The following is a 21199-nucleotide window of genomic DNA, read 5'->3' as shown; positions in this document are numbered from 1 at the left end:
CCTACTCCACCCAGGCAGGGAGATTAATTCATGGCCCCACACGTTGCTAAATAAAGCATTCAGCCTGCCCAACAAGGAAACCTAACCAGAGCACACAGGAAGTTGTGTAGCCCATCCAATAGCCCTGCTTATAGTGGCACTTAAATAGAGAGCACAGCACATGGCTTTCTCCATCAGCAGAGCAAAACTGGTGGCCCCGTCTGGCCAGAGAATTCAGTGCACAGTCTTGCTTGATTTGAGTCCCCAAACAATGAGCCATGGGGGCCCTGGGCCTGTTCTGCTTCCCTGACAGGGCAGTGAGGCTAATTCACAGCCCCATCTACTACCAAGAATAGTACCCAGTCCTGACCATCTAGTAAGCCTGACTAGAGAACCAAAGCAACTGCAGAGCCCATCCTACAGCCTCACTTGGGCAGGGAACAAAGCCAGCAAACTGATCTGATTTTCCTCAGCCAGGAGCACCTCCCCTGAACTCAGAGCTCAGGCAGTGAACTTGCCCAATAATAGATCCTAATAGCAAGCCCCATAGGCCCAAGGATGTTATTAGGGGACACATCTAGAACTTTTGTGAAGTAGTCTCTCTGCCAAAGCAAACCAGTAAAGTCTGGAAGAGGAGACAACTTCATCAAATGTGCATGTACCAATGTAAGGAATCAAGAATCAACAAAAAGAGAGAAAAAAACAGATAAACATGATGTCAAAGGAAACTAATAAAGCTATAACTGATTCTACAGAAATAGAGATCTGTGACTGCCAAGAAATCAGAATAATCCTCTTAAAGAAGTTAGTGAACTATAAAAACACATAGACAATTAAATTAGTAGAACAATGCATAAACAAAATGAGTTCAAATGGAAACCATTAAAAAAAAGCACAGAAACCCTAGAGCTGAAAATACAAACTGAACTGAAGAACTCAGTAGAGAGCTTCAAAAGCAGACATGACCATGCACAAGGAAAAATTCAGTAATCTAGAACACAGGACTTTTGAAGTTATGCAGTCAGAGGAGCAAAAGAAAAAAGAATGAAAAAGGGTGAAGAAAGCCTATGGGACTTAGGAGACACAATCAAAAGAAACAACATCTGCATTATGGGAATTCCGGAAGGAGAAAAGAAAGAGAAAGAGACAGAAAGTATATTTAAAGCAACAGCGGCAGAAAACTTCCCAAACCTGGAGAGAGAAATGGACATCCAGATCCATGAGGCCCAAAAGGTCCCAAATAGTTTGTGTCCAAATAGGGCTACGCTGAGACACATTATAATTAAATTGTCAAAAGTCAAAGAAAAAGAAAGCATTTTGAAAGCAGCAACAGAAAAGAGAGATGTTACATAAAGGGAACCTCTATAAGACAATCAGTGAATTTCTCAACAGAAACTTTTCAAGCCGGGAGAGAATGGAATAATATATTCAAAAGATTGAAAGAATGAAACTTAACCAAGAACTCTATACGCAGCAAAGCTATTCTTCAGAAATAAAGGAAAAATAAAGACTTTCCCAAACAAACAAAAGCTCTGGGAGTTGGTCATTGCTACACCTACCTTACAAGATATGCTAAAGAAGGTTCTTTGAGTGCAAGTAAAAGGATGCTAATTATCATCGTAAAAATATATGTAGGTAGCATAAAACTCACTGGCAATGGTAAATATATAGTCAAAGTTTGGTTTTATAATATGGTTAATGGTTACACATAATTCACTTACAACTTTGGTTTGAAAGTTAAAAAACAAACGTGATAAAAATCCCCATAACAATAAACTGTTATTACACAGTATAGAAAATATCTAAACTGTAACATCAATAACCTAAAATGTGAGGGGGAGGAGAAGTAAAAGTGTAAAAGTGAGGAATTCTATGACGTTGTTATACGTCTAAAATAGGGTGTATAATTTTAAGATATTTTATGTAAGGCTCATGGCAACCACAAGGGAAAAACCTGTAGTAATTAAACAAAAGAACATGATAAAGAAGCCAAAGCATACTGATAAACATATCAAAACACAAGAGGCAGCAGGAAAAGAAACAAGGAATGATGGGCCTATAAAACAGCCAGAAAACAATTAACAAATGGTAATAAAGTAACAATAATTACTTTAAATGTAAGTAGATTAAATTTTCCATCCCAAAGACATGGAATGGATAAATGGATAAAAAGCAAGATCCAACAATATGCTGTCCACAAGAGACTCACTGTAGCTTTAAAGACACATACAGACTGAGAGCAAAAAGATGGAATAAAAATTTCAAACAAATGGTAACAACAACAAAAAAAGCAGGGGTAGCTATACTTAGACAAAACAGACTTTAAGTTAAAAATGTTAACAAGACAAAAAAGGTCATTATATAATGATAAAAGGGTCAATCCATCCAGAAGATATGACAATTGTAAATATTTATGCACCCAACATTGGAGCACCCAAATATATAAAGCAAAAAGTAACAGAAATAAACAGCAATACAATAATACTTGGGAACTTTAATACCACACTCTCAATAATGGATATATCATCTAGATGGAGAATGAATAAGGAAAGAGATTTGAACTACACTGTAGACCAAATGAATGTAACAGACATATACAAAACATTCTGACAACAGCAAAACACACATTCTTCAGGTGCACATGGAACATTTTCTAGGATAGACCATATATTAGGCCACAAAACTAGTCTTAACAAATTTAGGAAGACTGAAATCATATCAAGTATCTTCTCTGACCATGATGGTATGAAGCTAAAAATCACTAATAGGAGAAAAACTGGAAAACTCATGAACACATGAAAATTAAATACTCTCCTGAACAACTGATGAATCAAGGAAGCAATTAAAGGGGAAATAAAGTATCTTGAGACAAATGAAAATGGAAACACAACATACTGCTATTTACAGGATGCAGCAAAATCAAAGGAAAATTCACAGCAATAAATGCCTACATTAAGAAACAAAGATCTCAAACAACCTATCTCTACACCTTAAGAATCTAGAAAAAGAAGAACAAACTAAACCCAAATTAGGCAGAGGTAAGGAAATAATAAAGATTAGAGCAGAAATAAATGAAATAGAGAACAAAAAATAGAAAGTATTAACAAAACAAAGAGTTGGTTCTTTGAAAACATAAACAAAATGGACAAACCTTTAGGTGACAAGCCTTCACCTAAACTAACGAAGGAAAAAAGAGAGGACCCAAATCAACATACAAAAATCAGTAGCATTTCTACGTACTAACAACAAATTATGTGGAAAAGAAATAAAGAAAACAATTTCATTTACAATAGCATCAAAACCAAAATACTTAGGAGTAAATTTAACCAAGGAGGTGAATGATCTCTACACTGAAAACTATAACACATTGATGAAGAAAAATCGAAGAAGATACAAGGTATCCCATGTTCATGGATTAGAAGAATTAATATCGTCAAAATGTCCATACTACCCAAAGCTATTTATAGCTTCAAGGCAATCTCTATCAAGATTCCAGCGGCAGTTTTTTTATAGAAGTAGAAAAAAAGTCTAAAATTTATGTGGAACTACAAAAGATCTTGAATAGCCAAAGCAACTCTGAGAAGGAAGAACAAAGTGGGAGGTATCACCCTTCCCGATTTCAAGCTATAGTAATGAAAAGAGTATGGTACTGGTATTAAAAATAGGCACAGAAACCCATGGAACAGAACTGAGAGCCCAGAAATAAACCCATGCTTATTCAGTCAACTAATATTTGGCAAGGATGACAAGAGTACTCAATGGAGAAAACACCATCTCTTCGATAAATGGGACTAGGAAATTAGATAGCCACATGTCAAAGAATGAAACTAGACCTTTACCTTATACCGCTTACAAAATTTAGCTCAAAATGGATTAAAGACTTAAATGTAAGACTGGAAATCCCAAATTTCTAAGAGAAAAATTAAAAAAAAGTTTCTTGACATGGTCTTGACAATGACTTTTTTTTGAAGACTGGCCCTGCACTAACATCTGTTGCCAGTCTTTTTTTTATTCTTCTTCTCCCCAAAGCCCCCCAGTACATAGTTGTATATTCTAGTTGTAGGTCCTTCTAGTTCTGCTATGTGGGACACCAACTCAGCACAGCTTGATGAATGGTGCTAGGCCCATGCCCAGGATACCAGCCAGTGAAACCCTGGGCCACTGAAGCTGAGCATGCAAACTTAACTGCTCAGCCATTGGGCAGACCCCCACAATGACTTTTTGAATATGACATTCAAAGCAAAGGTAACAAAATAAAAAAACAAGTGGGACTGCATCAAACTTAAAAGCTTTCACACAGCAAAAGTGATTATCACCAAAATGAGACGATGATCCACGGAATGGGAAAAAAGATTTGCAAATGTTACGTCTGATAAGAGGTTGATATCACTCATACAACTCAATGGCAAAAAAAATAATCCAATTAGAAATATGGGCAGAGGACCTGAATAGATATTTTTTTCAAAGAAGATATATAAATGGCCAACAGGTACGTGAAAAGATGCTTAACATCACTAATCACATTAGGTAAATGCAAATCAAAACCACACGGATATATCACCTCATGCCTGTTAAGATTCACAATGATCAAAAAAACAAGAGATAACAAATGTTGGCATGGATGTAGAAAAAAAGGAAATTCTTGTCACTGTTTTTGAGACTGTAAAGTGTTATTGCCACTATGGAAAACAGTATGGAAGTTCCTCAAAAATATAAAAACAAAACTACCATATGATCCAGCAATTCCACTTTTGGGACTATATCTGAAGGAAATGACAAGACTATGTAGAAGAGTTATCTACATCACCATGTTCATAGAAGCATTACTTACATTAGCCACGACATGGAAACAACCTAAGTGTCCATCAATAGATAAATGGATAATGAAATTGTGATACACATAAACACAGGAATATTATTTAGCCACAGACAAGAAGTAAATCCTGTCATTTTCAACACATGGATGGATCCTGAGGGCATTATGATAAGTGAAATATCAGACAGAGAAAGATAAATACAGTATGATCTCACTTATATGTGGAATCTAAAACAACAACAGCAGCCAAATTCGTAGAAAAAGATTTGTGGTTACCAGAGGTGGGGTTTGGGGGAGGGTAGAGTTGGATGGAGGTGGTCAAAGATACAAACTTCCTGTGTAAGATAAATAAGTACTAGAGATGTAACGCACAACATGATGACTATAGTTAACACTGTTGTATGGTTTATTTGAGAGTTATTAGTAGATCCCAAGAGTTCTCATCACGAGGAAAAAAATCTCTGGTTTTTTTGGAATCTATATGAGATGATGGACGTTAACTAAACTTACTGTGGTAATCATTTCACAATATAAGTTAAATCATTATGCTGTACACCTTAAACTAACACAGTGCTGTATGTCAATTATATCTGAATAAAACTGGAAAAAGTCCATAGCAATATCACACTTAGGAAAAGGAACTGTGCATTCACATAAGCACACAGCTTTATAGCAAAGTTTGAAATTACTATATATGAGATATACTATAGTGACTCCTATCTACATTTACGTATTTATATATTTAACATAACTTGTGAATATATAAGAAAAATAAAGTGACCATTATAGAAATTTATAAATAAGAATTTTTAATTTGTTTTCACATCTATATTCTAGCTCACAAAAATATAAATTGTAGTTAATTTTATGCTTTTAAAAGCCTATTGCCAATGATATTCTTAAGACTATAAACAGTAAGGTTTTAAAGTTACAAGAAGTTACTTTTTAATGTTTAGGTCTTAAGCCAAATCTGGCACCAAAACTGGAAGATGTTGTGGTGGATTGTTTATTTGCCCTTTGTGGTAGACAGACTAATAACCCTGCAAATATGTGTTTGTCCTATCCCCAGAACTGTGAACATGTTAGATTCTATGGCAAAGGTGAATTAAGGGTGCAGATGGAATTAAGGTTACTAATCACCTGAATTTAAAATACTATTGGAGAGGAGGGAATTATGCAGAGAAAGGACATTTAAAAAAAAATCCTTTATAGGCGTGTGCTCAAATCTTTTATTGCATAACAATTTGCACAAGTTTAGGGCAAAAACTCATGAGGTTGGCAATAAAAACTTTTAAAAAGTGACCATGGGGGAGCTATAAGCTAAGTAATTTCCCAAGCTCACACAGTGATAGCAATTGTTCACAATAGCCAGGGTGAAGAATCCTCGTTGAATAAATGAAACGTCTCATAAAGACTTTAGAAGGGGTAGGCCTTGGTAGTGTGGCTAAATTAAATTAAGTTTAGAATAGTAGACCTGTGAGAGCCTCTCTAAAAAAGAATAAAACAATTTTCCTAATTTTAAAAGTAGTTCACAAATAAATACTCTCCAGATCAAAGTCCAAAACTTCTTAAAGGAATATAACAAAATTCCACTCTCAACAATGTAAAATTCATAATGTCTGGCATACATAAAAAATTTTACATATAAAGAAAAAGAAAAATGTAACCCATAACCAAGAGGAAAAAAAACCCAATATGTATAGACCCAGAAATGGCAGAGATGGAATTATAAGTCAAGGATGCTAAAACAGCTATTTTAAATATGCTTAAATCTTTAAAAAAAAAAAAAAAAGTGGGTGGGCCAGGCCTGTGGCTGAGTGGTTAAGTTCACACACTCCTCTTTGGGGGCCCGGGGTTCAGATCCTGGGCATGGACCTAGCACTGCTCATCAAGCCATGCTGAGGCAGCATCCCACATGCCCCACTAGAAGGACCCACAACTGAAAAATATATACAACTATGTACTGGGGGGCTTTGGGGGGAAGAAGAAAAGATAAAATCTTAAAAAAATATATGCTTAATATGTTCATACACTTAAAAGAAAACATCAGGATAATGAGAAAAGAAACGAAAGATATAAAAAGAACCAAATGGAATTGCTAAAGAACCAAATGGAATTGCTAGAGATGAACACAAACAAAGGAGAAGAGAAGTAAACTTCTATAAGTGTATATTATATATGAAGGGATTAATATTATTTGGGGGTATGCCTACTGTAAATTCTAGAGCAATCACTAAATACACATACACACACACACATGTATAACTTATAGGCCAACAGTGGAGCTAACATAAAATTAAAAAAAAAATTATTCCCTATGAAAAGGATCAGTCCAAAGAAGGCAGGAATAAGTAGGGGGAAAAAACGGTAGATTTAAATCAAATCATGTCATATCATATCAATAATTATATTAAATGTAAATGGTCTAAAGAATCCACTTAAAAAGCAAGACTCAACTCTAAAAGAAAGCCTAAAAGAAATTCTTTTTAAATATAAAGATATGGATTGGGTAAAAGTAAAAGCAAGGAAAATGATAAATCATCCAAATCTCAATTAGAAGAAATGTGTTATTGGTTTATTAATATCAGACAAAGTGGATTTCAGGACAAGGAATATATCCAAAGTTAAAGAGGGACTTTTCACAAGGGATCAATTCATCAAAAAGACATAAAACATCATAAATGTGTATGGCCCTAATAACAGAGGTTGAAAAAATTAAAAGGAAAAGTCACAAAGCTATAAGTATAGTTGGAGGCTTCAATATTCTTTCTTTTAGTAACTGCAGGAACAAGTAGAGATTTACATGACTTAAACAATTTTATCAACAAATTTGACCTAACTTACATGTATAGAACTCTCTAATCATCAGTAATAGAATACACATTCTTTTGAAGTACACGTGGAACATTTACCAAAAGAGACTATATGCTGGGCCATAAAAGAAGTCTCGATAGATTAAAAATAATTGAAATTATATAGATTATGTTCTTGACCATCCACAGAATTAAACTAGGAATCAAAAAGAAAATTAGAATATTTCCTAAATTTGGAATTAAACAACCAACCAATGGTTTAAAGAAGAAATCACAAGAGTATTTAGAAAATATTTTGAAGAGAATGAAAATAAAAATGCAAAGTATCAAAATTTGTGGGATGCAGCAAAAGCAGTACTTAGAGGGAAATTTATATAATATTAGAGGCTTATATCAGAACAGAAACAATAGCTCAAATAATCTAAGCTTTCCCAGGAAGTTAGGAAAAAGCAGTTAAATCCAAAATTTAAAAAAAGGAATATAAGAGCAGAAATCAAAACAAAAAACAAACATAAAAATGAAAATATCTGCTTCTCTGAAAAGCACAATAAACTGTATAAAAACTGGTCAAAAAAAAGGAAAAGACAGAAATTATCAGTATCAGGAATGTAAAAGTAAATACCACTAGAGATACTACAGACATTCCAAAGATAAGGAAATATGAACAAATTTATGCCAATAAATTTGATGACCAAGTTGAAACAAACACATTCCCTGAGACATACAAATTATGAAAACTGATTCAAGAAGCAATATAACACTTGAACAACCTGATAGCAATTAAATAAATTGAATGTACATTTAAAAACCTTGCTGTGAAGAAAATTCAAGCCCAGATATTATCTCTGGTGAATTTTATCAAATATTTAAAGAAGAAATAATACCAATCCTATGCGAACTCTTTCAAAAATAAAAAGGAAGACTATTCGTCTATTTTATGAAGCCAACACTATCTTGATACCAAAGACATTACAAAGAAACTATAGACCAAAATTTCTCACAGACGTAGATGCAAAAAATCTTTAAAAAGATAATAGAAGTTGAATTCTGCAATATATATTTTGAATGTAGACATATAAAAAGTGAGGAGCATCTAGGAATGCAGGTTTGGTTTATCATTGGCATCGAAATTGGAAGGGAAGAAGTAAAACTATCCCTATTTTAAGATAATATGATATTATATATAGAAAACCCTAAGGACAACTAAAAACTGTTTGAGCTAATCAAATTCAGTAAAGTTACAGGATACTAAAATCAATGTACAAAAGTCAGCTGTCTTTCTATATATTAACAACGAATTGCTAGAAAGAAAGAAATAATCTTATTTACAGTTGCATCAAAAAGACTAAAATACCTAGGAATACATTTAATCAAAGAGGTGAAAGATCTCTATCCTGAAAACTGTGAGACATTGATAAAGAAAAATCTAAGATGACACAAATAAATGGAAAAATATTCTGTGCTCATGGATTGGAAGAATTTTGCTAAAATGTCCACACTACCCAAAGCTATCTACAGATTCAATGCAATCCCTACCAAAATCCCAATGCCACTTCTTATAGAACTAGAACAAACAATCCTAAGATATGTATGGAACCACAGAAGACCCCAAACAGCCAAAGCAATCTTGAGAAAGAGCAAAGATCAAGGCATCATGCTTCCTGATTTCAAACTATATTAGAAAGCTATAGCAATCAAAACAGTATCGTATTGGCATAAAAATAGACACGTAGAGCAACGGAACAGAACAGAGAGCCCAGAAATAAACCTACACATATATAGTCAATTAACTTATGACAAAGGAGCCAAAAATATAGAATGTGGAAAAGATAGTCTCTTCAATCAGTGGTGCTGAGAAAACTGGACAGCCATCTGCAAAAGAATGACACTGGACCACTATCTTATACCATACACAAAAATAAACTCACAACAGATTAAAGACTTGGACATAAGACCTGAAACCATAAAACCCATAGGGGAAAATAGGCAGTAAACTCCTTGGCATTGGTCTCAACAATGATTTTTTGGATTTGACACCCAAAGCAAAGGCAACAAAAGCAAAAATAAATGAGCAGGACTCCATCAAACTAAAAAGCTTCTGCACAGCGAAGCAAACCATCAACAAGTGAAAAGGCAACCTACTGAATGGGAGAAAAATATTTGCAAATCATATCTAATAAAGGGTTAATATCCAAAAAAATTATGATGAACTGAATAGGAAAACAAAAAGTCTGATTCAAAAACGGGAAGAGGAACTGAATAGATATTTTTCCAAAGAAAACATACATTGGCTAAGAGGTACATGAAAAGGTGTTTAACATCACTAATCATCAGGGAAATGCAAATGGAAACCACAGTGAGATATCACCTCACACCTTTTAGAAGGGTTATCATAAAAAAAGACAAGAGAGAAGTGTTGGCGAGGACGTGGAGAAAAGGGAACCCTTGTGCACTACTGGTAGGAATGTAAATTGTTGCAGCCACTATGGAAAACAGTATGGAGCTTCCTCAGAAAATTAGAAATAGAACCACCATATGATCCCCCAATTCCACTTCTGGGTATTTATCCAAAGAAAATGAAAATGCTAAATCAACAATATATATGTGCCCCAATGTTCATTGCAGCATTATTTACTATAGCCAAGACATGGAAACAACCTAAGTGTTCATCGATGGATGAATGGATAAAGAAAATGTGGTATATATATACACAATGGATTACTATTTAGTCATAAAAAAAAAAAAGGAAATCCTGCCACTTGTAACAACACGAATGAACCTGGAGGGCATTGTGCTCAGTGAAATGTCAGACAAAGACAGACAAATACTATATGATCTCACTTATATGTGGAATATAAAAAACCAAACTCATAGAGACAGATCAGATTTGTGGTTGGCAGAAGTGGGTGTGGGGGAAGTGAGAGTATTGAATGAAGGTGGTCAAAAGGTATAAACTTCCAGTTATAGGATTAATAAGTTCTGAGGATGTAATGTGTAGTGGGGTGACTATAGTTAATAATACTGTATGATATATTTGAAAATTGCCAAGACCCAGATCTTAAAAGTTCTTATCACAAGAAAAAAGCCTGTGACAATGTTAGGTATGAATGTAACTAAATTTATTGTGGTAATCATATCACAATATATGTAAATATCAAATCATTATCTTGCATACTTTAAACTAATACAATGTTATATGTCAGTTATATCTCAGTAAAACTAGGGAGTGGGGAAAATAGAAATCGAGTCCAGCAATATAAATTTTGAATCCAGCCATATATAAAAAGTGGAGAGTATTCCTGGAGTGTAAGTTTGGTTTATCATTCAAAAATCAATGTACTTCATCATATTAAGAGTATAAAAGAAAAATGCCATATGATATTTTTAGTAGATATTGAAAATGTGTTTGACAAAACTTAATATCCACGTGTGATAAAAACTCTCAGTAAACTGGAAATAGAAGGGAATTTCCACAACCTCATAAATGGCATCTACAATGAACCTACAGCTAGCACCATACTGAATGGTGAAATATTAAATTGCTTTCCCCCTGACGCTGGAACATACCCTTTCAGCCTTTGTATTTAACATTGTATAAATGGTCCTAGCCAGGCAATAAGGCAAGAGAAATCAAAAACACAGAAACAACATGATTAGGTAGATAGAAAATTCCAAGAAATATACAAATAGCCACTAGAACAATGAGTTTAGCAAGGTCAATTTACAATAATCAACTGTGCTTCTACATTAGTAGCAGCAAACAGTCAGAAATTGAAATGGAAAAACAATGCCACTAACAATAGCATCAAAAAGCACTAAATTTGAATATTGCTGCTGAGAATGTAACAACCCACCAATTCCACTCTAAGGTATTTGCCCAAAAGAAATGAAATGTATGTCCACATAAAAATAGTGTTAAAGACTTTTACACTAATGTTTGTAGTAGAAAATTTAAAATACAATCTGAACTATAAAGAAGTATATCAAACAGAAAGGGAATATATTGTCTCTCTCCCCAATCCCATTCTCTGGATATATCCACTGTTAATACTTTGTCATATATCATTCTGGACTTTTTAATGTATAACTAAGCACATACATGAAGCCGTAAAACTTTAATATAACCTGCTTTACCACAGCACAAAGTAGCATGGACATACCTGTGTCAGTATCTTATCTTTTCAAACAGATGATGATGGTACTTAATTTATTTAATAGATTTCCTATTAACAGACAATTAGGCTATTAGGGTTTTATAATTACATAGTTGCAGAACATGTTAACATTTTTATATACTTGTGCGAGTCATTCTTTAGAATTACTTTTTAGAAATAAAATTTTAAATTCTAATAGCTACTGGCTATTAAATTCTAATAGCTTCTGTCTCTTGCTTATAGCTGGATTAGTTAGGAAAAGTTAAGGGGCCACACCATCAGCTTCTCTGTAGCTTCAAGTTTAAGACCCTAATCTTGGAACATTAAATATCATTTTTAGGTGTTATTTATTGAGCATTTCTTGCTCCAAGTATTTAGAAACATCTGGGGGTCCATTTTTTATAATGGTGACATCAATACAGGTATAAGTGAGACTATGAGTAGAATTCATTTTCTTGATTCTAATCTTATTCTTGGTGTTTGAGATATGTTCTCCTTTATCTACCGATTAAGTGTATACCAGTGCAATTTTTCCTTTATGCACTGAATTCATTAAGAATGGAATTCTCTTTTCTATATCCAACAAATGCTAAGAGCTAAAGCAGCATTCGAAATATCCTGGCTGGAAGTGTAAGATTTTCAACCAGGTGGGAGTGGTACAAAACAAACTCTAACTTTTATATTAATGAATGCTAATGGGCACTTACAATGATAAAAAATTGGTTAAAATCACTCTCCCTCATTTAGTAAAATCCCACTGTGTGTAGAACACTGATAGGCTTTAGAGAAACTGTGTACTTTATCACCCCATTAAGCATTTACTAGGTGAGATCAGGGTCTTTAGTAAACTGAAGCCCTAAAAATCACTTACATGAGCTTTTTTACCTTGAGAGAAGACTACTTAATGCAATGGCTCAGCTGGTGGTCACTGTGGGGTCCTGTCTATCTTCCTACAACTGTATAAGACTTTCATGGGGAAGATAAATGAATATTTGCTTTTTGCTTGACCAAAATCAGAAGACCCCTTGAAATGTAGGCTAAGATACTTATGCGTGGTTATTATTATAGGGTCTAAACTCTTTGAGTCATGCATCCATTAGATTATAATATTAAATGATGGAAATACACAAGTTGTGAATGTAAAGTAATAAATCTTTGGGACTTGTCATACCCTTTCTTCCTCCCGACAACCTCAGAGCCCAGGAGGACCTGATGCCTGGCTTCATCAAGGAAAAGTGCTATATTTGAATTTGAAGAATGTTTAACATTAAGGGGAATTGAAGGCCCCTCAAAGTTAGCTGAGTTTGACTGGGGAGAAATTGGAGCTCCTTAATAGAATGAGGTTTGAGGGAAGATGACTGTGTCAGTGCCTGAGCTGATATAGTTAATTGAGAGTTGGTGCCCCCATGGTAGAATTTCTTGGTAGTGTCTCAAGGCTCTGTACCTCTTGATAAACCTTTGAAAGAAAAGACTCCAGGTAGTGGTGTGTAGGTATAGGTTTAACAACTGGTGGGGGGGGGGGTGGGGAGTGAAGAGCAGGGGGGAGGAGAGGAGAGCAGAAGGGAGGAGGGAGAAGCAGGAAGCTGTCATGTAGCAGCTCCCTAACAGACAGGTAAGAACTATTGTTAAATGTAGGCAGTAGTTCAACGTAGAAGGTTTTAAATCGAGGTCAGTGACTGAAATCTAAAGAGAGTACGGTGTACTCTAGGGACTTCTGAATTTGTTTTTCTTAAAATTGTTTTTTCAAATATATAATTCTTTATGAGTTAGAGACTCATAAATCAGTAAAGCATTTTCTCTTTTCTTTTATACATGCAATGACTACTTTTTATTAAACAAATAATGACTGGATCCCTGCTTTATGCCAGGTACTGAAATGTGCAATAGACATGGTCTCTGCTCCGTAGAGCTTAGAGGGAGACCTTTTTACGTTTACAAATGGAAGTAAGTGCCATAAAAGAAATGAATGCAATCTATAAAGCAAAGAAGGATGAGCTCCCCGGAGGAAGCGATGTTTGAGGGAGATCTGAAGGAAGAAATAGGGGTTAACCAAACACAGGGGAGCTGGAAGGGGAGGGGAGGGACTCACACAGGAAGAATGGCCAACATAGCTGGGAGCAAGTGCTGGAAGCCAGGCTAGACCAGTCGGCATGGGTCTGGCCATGTAGGCCTTGTAGCCACGTCTAAGGGTTTTGTTTATTCTAAGAGTAATGGAAAACCACTGCAGACAACCAATTTTTAGAGAATATAGTTATGTCCTTGAAAAGCTCACAATCTAACTGGGGAGAAAGGCATATGTGTTGGTTTTCTATTGCTGCTGTAACAAGTTACCACAAATTTGGGGCTTCAAACAATACAATTTTTTTTAAGTTTACAGTTCTGGCGGTTGAAAGTCTGAAACAGGTTTCCCCAGGCTGAAATCAAGGTGTTGGCAGGATTCTGTTCCTTCTGGAGGTTCTAGGGGAGAATTGTTGTTGTTTTGCCATTTTTCAGCTTCCAGAGACCAATTCCTTGGTTTGCGGTCCTGCAACACTCCAATCTCTGCCACTGTGGTCACATCTCCTCTGACTCTCCTGCCGTCCTCTTTCCCTTTTAAGAACTTCGTGATTCCATCAGGCACACCTGGATATTCTCCTCGTCTCAAAATCCCTAATTAATTTCATCTGTAAAGTCCCTTTTGCCATGTAAGGTTTCATATTCACAAGTTCTGGGGATAAGGATGTGGCCATCTTGGGGGACAGGGACTATTCTTTCTATCACAGCATGTAATTAAACGACAGACATAAGGCTGAAGAGGAAGGTTGGAACCAAGACAAGAACATCTTTCTAATTTGCCTTATTTTTGATAGTTACCTAAGAGTACACTGTCATGATTCTGCAAAGGACAGTTTGCTTTTGTGTTTTAAATCAGAATAATTCTGAAATAGTTTGATGTCTTAAGTGAAAAAAATCTATACGGAATTTTTCAGATCATCACTACAAAGGGACAAGACTGATTATTTGTTTTTGTGTATGGTAAATAGCAAATTTCATCAGCATTTTGGTCTGGCTCCTAAGCGTAAATTGAATGCAGCATAGAGCAGCACTTTCCAAACTTTAATGCACATACAAATCTGGTTAAAATGCAGATTCAGGGGCCAGCTCCGTGGCCGAGTGGTTAAGTTTGCATGCTCCGCTGCGGCAGCCCAGGGTTCGGATCCTGGGCGCGGACGTGGCACCGCTCGTCAGGCCACCTTGAGGCGGCGTCCCACATCCCACAACTAGAAGGACCTGCAACTAAAATATACAGCTATGTACTGGGAAATAAAGCAGAAAAAAAAAAAAAAAAAAAAAGATTGGCAACAGTTAGTAGCCCAGGTGCCAATCTTTAAAAAAAAAAATGCAGATTCTGATTCATTCGATCAAGGGTGCAATCTGAAATTCTGCTTTCTAATATGTTCCCAGGGGATGTGGTGCTGCCTATCTGAGGACTAGACTTTGAATAGCAAGGACCAAGATTTCTAACCATCAAAAATCCTCCTAACATGTACAAAAGAGCATATGGAGTACACAACTTAGGGGCAAAAACAGTCATTAGCTCATGAAGAATATAGTAAAGTGTGTGTGTGTATGAAATAGCTCACTAACTAGTTATACTATTTCATTCAGAGGAAGAGCTTAATATTTATGCATTTTCTTAGGACCAAGGATCAATAAATGGAGAAAAGCCTCTGCCTTTGAACTTGTCTGCTCTGGGTTAGAAAATTGGGGGGCTTTCATTCCTCTGGGGACTATTGGAGGTAAACTGTTTTATCTTATCTAAACTGCCCAATAGTTGAAGCCATGGAGCTAGTGATGTGCTGGATCTGGCAAGAACAAGCTACTGTGAAATACTTAGCAATTCTGTGAGCTGGTTGTTAAACCATTGGTAGCTGGATCGCATCCCTGGTGGGAGTATTCGCACTGGGGAAATTGATACATGCCACAGACAGGGCTGGTTTGCTTTCTTGCTTTCCCCGGGGAGCCGGTTTACCAGCATACCACTGCCACAAGCCCCACTATTTCTTTAATTTTGTACATTTTAGGGACTGGCAGGTGGTATGCTGGGTCCAGACTCAGCCTTTCTCTCTAGCCCACCTGCCTGTGCATGGTGTCAATGGCTGCCACTCTGTAAATGCAACGCCTATGTGTGCAGGTATCTTCACATGGTATCCTCTAGGCCTGAACTTCTCCTAGTTTCCTAGAGCTGAGTTGCTGTTTTGGGATATAAGTGAGTTTCTCAGAAGTATTTTAACGTACTGTACAAAGAATCACATGCTCTACTAGAATTTTTAGAGTTTTCTTGTGAAATGTTCCAAAGGCATCTTAGAACAAGTCGTTTATCTCCAAATCACTCCTTTGAGCAAGAAAGTTGGACCAGTCATGATATTTATTCTGCCACTAGTGGTCTAATCTGAAGAGGGACAACTGGGAGGGAACATGCAAAAATCAAGCCTGGTGGGTATGGGTGGGGAAAGAGGGCCCTAGGGTACAGCTGAGGCAGTTAAGAATACAGTTCTAGGGGCGTGGTACTTGTGTGTGTGTGTATGTGTGTGTGTGTGTGTGTGTAGGAGGCATTGTGAACAAGGATTAATAGGTAGGGAATTGGGTGGAGAGAAGGAAGAAAAGAAAACAAAGATGATAGTTTGCCAGGAGGCCTAATATTAGTTGATTAAGCTTCAGTGCTTGTATACTAATTATTAAACAATTACATACTCCAGCCCTAGGCAGTTTACAAAGCAATTTTATGTAAATTATCTAGTTTGATCTTTCCTTATGTTTACAAATTAGTTAAGATGGTAGCAGTATCCTTGTATTTACTGATGAAGAAAGTGGGGTTCATAAAGTTGAAGTGACTTCCTCCAGAATCACACAACTGTTATGAGGCTAAGTGTAGACAAGGGATGGACAAACTACAGTCTTCAGGCCAAATACGGTCCACTGTCTGATCTTATAAATAAAGTTTTATTGGAACACAGCTACCCCCAATTGTATACTCTTGTCTGTAGTTGCTTTTACCTTACAACAGCAGTTGATTGGTTATGACAGAGAAGTCTTGACAGAAACTGTACGGCCCACAAGCCAAAAAAAGCTCTGCAATCTGGCCCTTCACAGAAAAAATCTTCTGACCCCACCTTTAGATTCCAGATCCCACTGTCCCAGCTGAGTCAACTTGATGCTAGTGGGGTACAGAAGTGAGTGTGGTGAGCCAAAACGGAGCCCTGGCATATGGTGGATTGAAGGGAGAGTGCTCCACCCACACCTGGGCAGCCTATACGCAGACCCAGGCAATTAACGCCATCTGAGAATAAGGGCCCAGAGTTTCAGTATCCTGTTTTCCAAGAGAAGTTTAAAATCCAAATTTTATATTGAAATCTTCACATTTTTAAAATATGGTGATCACATTTTTTGAAAAATGCCATGTGGGCAAAATAAAACATACGTGAGAGCCTGCTCTGTCTTATTGTCAACCAGGTTGCAACCTCTGCATGACCCCACTGATAATTAAACCTATCATAGAATGGGCAGGAGACATTTTGATGTGGCCATTTTAACAATGTGGCTATTTTGATGTTCACGTCTACCTATTTTTCAATCCCTGAAACAAAACATTATATTTTCAGCTTTTGAAAAGTTATCAAGTAATGTACTCCATAACCCATCCCGTGCTGTCACTCATTCTTACACCATCCAAGCCCCACGCCATCCTGGACTGCTCTACCCCTCCTTTTCTTCCATCCCATCCTCGAGGCCCACTCATAGGCAATGCACAAGCAATGCACAAGCTCTGGATGCAATTGTGATGGATCTTTCCCCAAGCGCAACATAGGTAACTAAGCACAGTTTATTAAACAAATTTTTTGGTTGGTATTTCTCAATGGGTTGTCTTAAAAAGTAGAAAAATTTCAAAATTTTGCATAGTCTGTTAAATCTTATTATGTCAATCAAACAACGTGGCTCATTGTTTTACTTTCATTCCTACTTTTCATCTTAATAAACAAAAGAAAATAAAACGTGAATTTTTCCTGTAGTAGAGAAATAGATCACTGACTTACATTTCACAACCTGTGAGCAGTTTCATATATCCTAGTGGGCTCTCTAATATTTCTGTCAGCCACAAATTTTCTTTCCCTCTGTGTGTGGGTGAAAGATGGAAAATGGTCATTGCTGAGGGCGATAAGGTGGGGTCAGGGATGAGGTGAGGGAATCCAGTACACAATGCTTTATAATATTTTTTAAGCAAAAACATCAAAACACTGCTTTATCTGGGAATAAAGTTCTCAATTTGATGGGAAATTTTTCTCTCATACAATGTGAGAATTCAAATAGTGATTTTTATGTGGTGTTCTGATTTTTTTAAATGTTAGCAATTAATTTTACAACATACTTTGATAAAATTGCTCATTTAAAATAATTCCTTTGAAATCTCATCATTGATTTCTTTCTAAGGGTCTCTTCTTTCTTCTTCCTAAATGGGGTTACTACTGTATCTTCTCTTAATTTTTCTCTCAACTAGTATTGGCTTACTTCCATTAATTAGACTCACTCTCTTTTTACTGCTTCTGTATGCTAGTCCAAATCCATATGAGTCCTCTATCCTGAAAATGGACAATTTAGAACTTTATTTTGTTAGAGTGATAAGTTTGGATACAGGAACCCCAAGAGTTCCCTAGGTGGTCATAAAGAAAAATAAAGCTTTTTATCTAATGTTTCTTAATTATAGAAATAGCCATTAGCTATGACCCTTTGGTAGCAAGTAAGAAAAACTCTTGGAAGATCTAAATTAAAAATTGTATTTATTATCACCATAGAAGAATGTCTTAGTCATCCAATGCAGAAAGGCCACTAGGCCTGAGGAGGGGACCAGAACCAGATATAGAAAATGTTTCAGTCCTCTCTCTCTTGTCTTGGCATCTCTCTATGCATCTGCTTCCTTCTTTCTTTTTGCAACCAGTTTTCTCTGCTTCTCCAGATCACAGAACAATGACCACTCCCAGCGCCTGAATTAGAGATTATCATTGAATCCATTCACAGAAGCTAGCTTACCATCACTGTCATAAGTCTGCATTCCAGAAGAGAGCATCTGATTGGTCCCTGCCTGGTCCCATTTGCCCTAGCCAGATGGCTGGGTCACATTGAACAAACATGGCTGCAGTTCAAGTAGAGAAAATTTCCCAAGACAAGATGGGATAATTTAGTTTGTGGGCTGGGTTTATAACTCAAAATGTGACTCACTGAAAGTATCTCATTTAACCAGCAAGGCTTATCAAACAGGCAATATTATGTAGTCTATTTTCCCCAAACTTTGGTATTTGCATATCCAAGTGCCAAATATTCCGTTGTTTACTAAATATATTTCTTACATCAAATTTAAGGTATGATATTACCTGATTCCTAAGCAATTTCCTGAAGTCACAGACTTGGTATGTTTTATTTTTTCTAATATTCGTTAATATAAATCTATAACTACTAAATGAAGCTGTTAAAATAGGAAAAATTTCATGGATGGCCCACTAATGGCTCTTTTGTCTGGACTTTCTACTTAGCCTCCTAACTAGGCACCTCATATCCACCCTTGTCCATCTCTAATCCACTCTTCATGTTGCAGCCAGAGTGATCTTTTTGACACACGAATGTGGTCATGCCACCCCCACCCCTACAACTTAAAATGCCTTAGTGGCCTCCCCTTGTTCAGTGAATGGCAACTCCATTCAACCAGTGTTTCAAGCCAAGGCCTTGGAGTCATCCTTGACTCCCTCTCTTTCTCTAAGACTTTTCATTCCATTCATCTGTATATCATGCAGTCTTTATCTTTGAAATGTATCCAGAATCTGACCACTTCTCACCACTTTCACTACCACCATCGTCCAAGCCACTATCATTTCTTAACTTGGATTATTACGATAGATTCCCAACTGTTTTCTCTCTTTCTACCCTTACCCTCTTACAGTCTATGTCCACAGAGCAACCAGGGTGATCCTTCCAAAACATAAGTCAGATCATCTGATTCTTGAGCTCAAAATGCTCCAAGGAATTCCCATCCCATTCAAAGTCAATGTCAAAGCCTTTACTTTAGCTCCCAGACCCGATAACCTGCTCCCTGTGAGATCTCTTCCCAGATTCTCACTCTTCCCCTTGCTGACTGGGCTCTAGGCACACTGAATTTTCTGTTATTCCTTAAATATTCTAAGCATGTTCTCATCTCAGGACCTTTGCCTGAATTGTTTCCTCTACATTTTTTTTTGAAACTCCTAAAACACGCCATGTTCACTCCTGCCCCAGGGCCTTCTGTGCCTGCTATTTTGTCTACAAGGAGCACACTTTCTCTTCCTCCCTCTTTGCCTGCTTAAACCTCAGAGAAGAGTTCCTCAGGTCTAAGGGCAGGCCAAATTCTATTGTATGTTCTCATAGCATTGTGTGCCTTACTTTGAGTCACTTGTCACAGCTCTAATTCTACATCTATTTATGGGATTATTTGATTGACTACCCGCAAGAGTAGGATGGGGTTTGTTCTATCTAAGTGCCAATAAATATTTGTTGAATGAATAAATGAATACAGACCCAGATCCTAGTAATAGACCTATAGCTAATTTTCTGTGTAACTCTGGACAAGTCAGTTTTTCTTTCTGGCTGTCAATTTCCCTAACAGTAAAATGGGAAAGCTGGTCTATACAGGCCCAATTCAGCTTTCCCTTTTGTCTCTTTGTCTTTTGAGTTGAAGGTAACCATACTCAATACCTGCCTTCTGTTGATGTGAATGAAATCTAGTGAACCCCAAATACATCCTACTCACTCAGTGAAGTAAACTCTGTTTTCTTTGTTCTTGAGCTCGAATCATTTTATAGGCAAAATTTATTTTCTAGGAGTTCTTTATGTCGTATTTCTTTTTGTTCTCTGATCCTTTCTACTGGGAGGACACAATTACATTGAAGCCTGTTTAACGATGAGGAAGGTAAGTTGAGTTATGGCAGAGCTGTGCTTGAATTTCTCTCAGTCTCGACTCTTCCCACAAATCATGTTGCCTCCCGACAACATGTTAACCCCTTTGAAGCTTGTCTGTTACCTCATTTATCTCAACACAGGAACATCGAGGACACTGTATTCTTTACAAGTCTTATTATGGTGTAAGAAAAGGAACTGAACTCTCGTAGTAAGGAAGCAAGCCCCAGAAAAACATTTTAAGGAAGGACAGTTTTCCAATTAAAACCTTTTAGCTCTTATATTCAAATCTTCTTTAAGTTTCCTGGTTGATTTCTGAGAATTGCAGAATTAGCTGAAACGGATCTTAGCCAATCCACGCCCCAAAGTCTATCAATGACAGAACTGAAGCCCAGAGAAACTGGGTGAAATGTCTAAGGTTATAGAACTAGTTAAAGGCAGAACTAGGAATAAAATCCTGGTCTGATTCCTAGTCTAGT

The sequence above is a fragment of the Equus przewalskii genome, chromosome 17 (genome assembly GCF_037783145.1).
Source record: "Equus przewalskii isolate Varuska chromosome 17, EquPr2, whole genome shotgun sequence".
NCBI classification, from domain to species: Eukaryota; Metazoa; Chordata; class Mammalia; order Perissodactyla; family Equidae; genus Equus; species Equus przewalskii.
Note: the sequence above shows the minus strand (reverse complement) of the source record.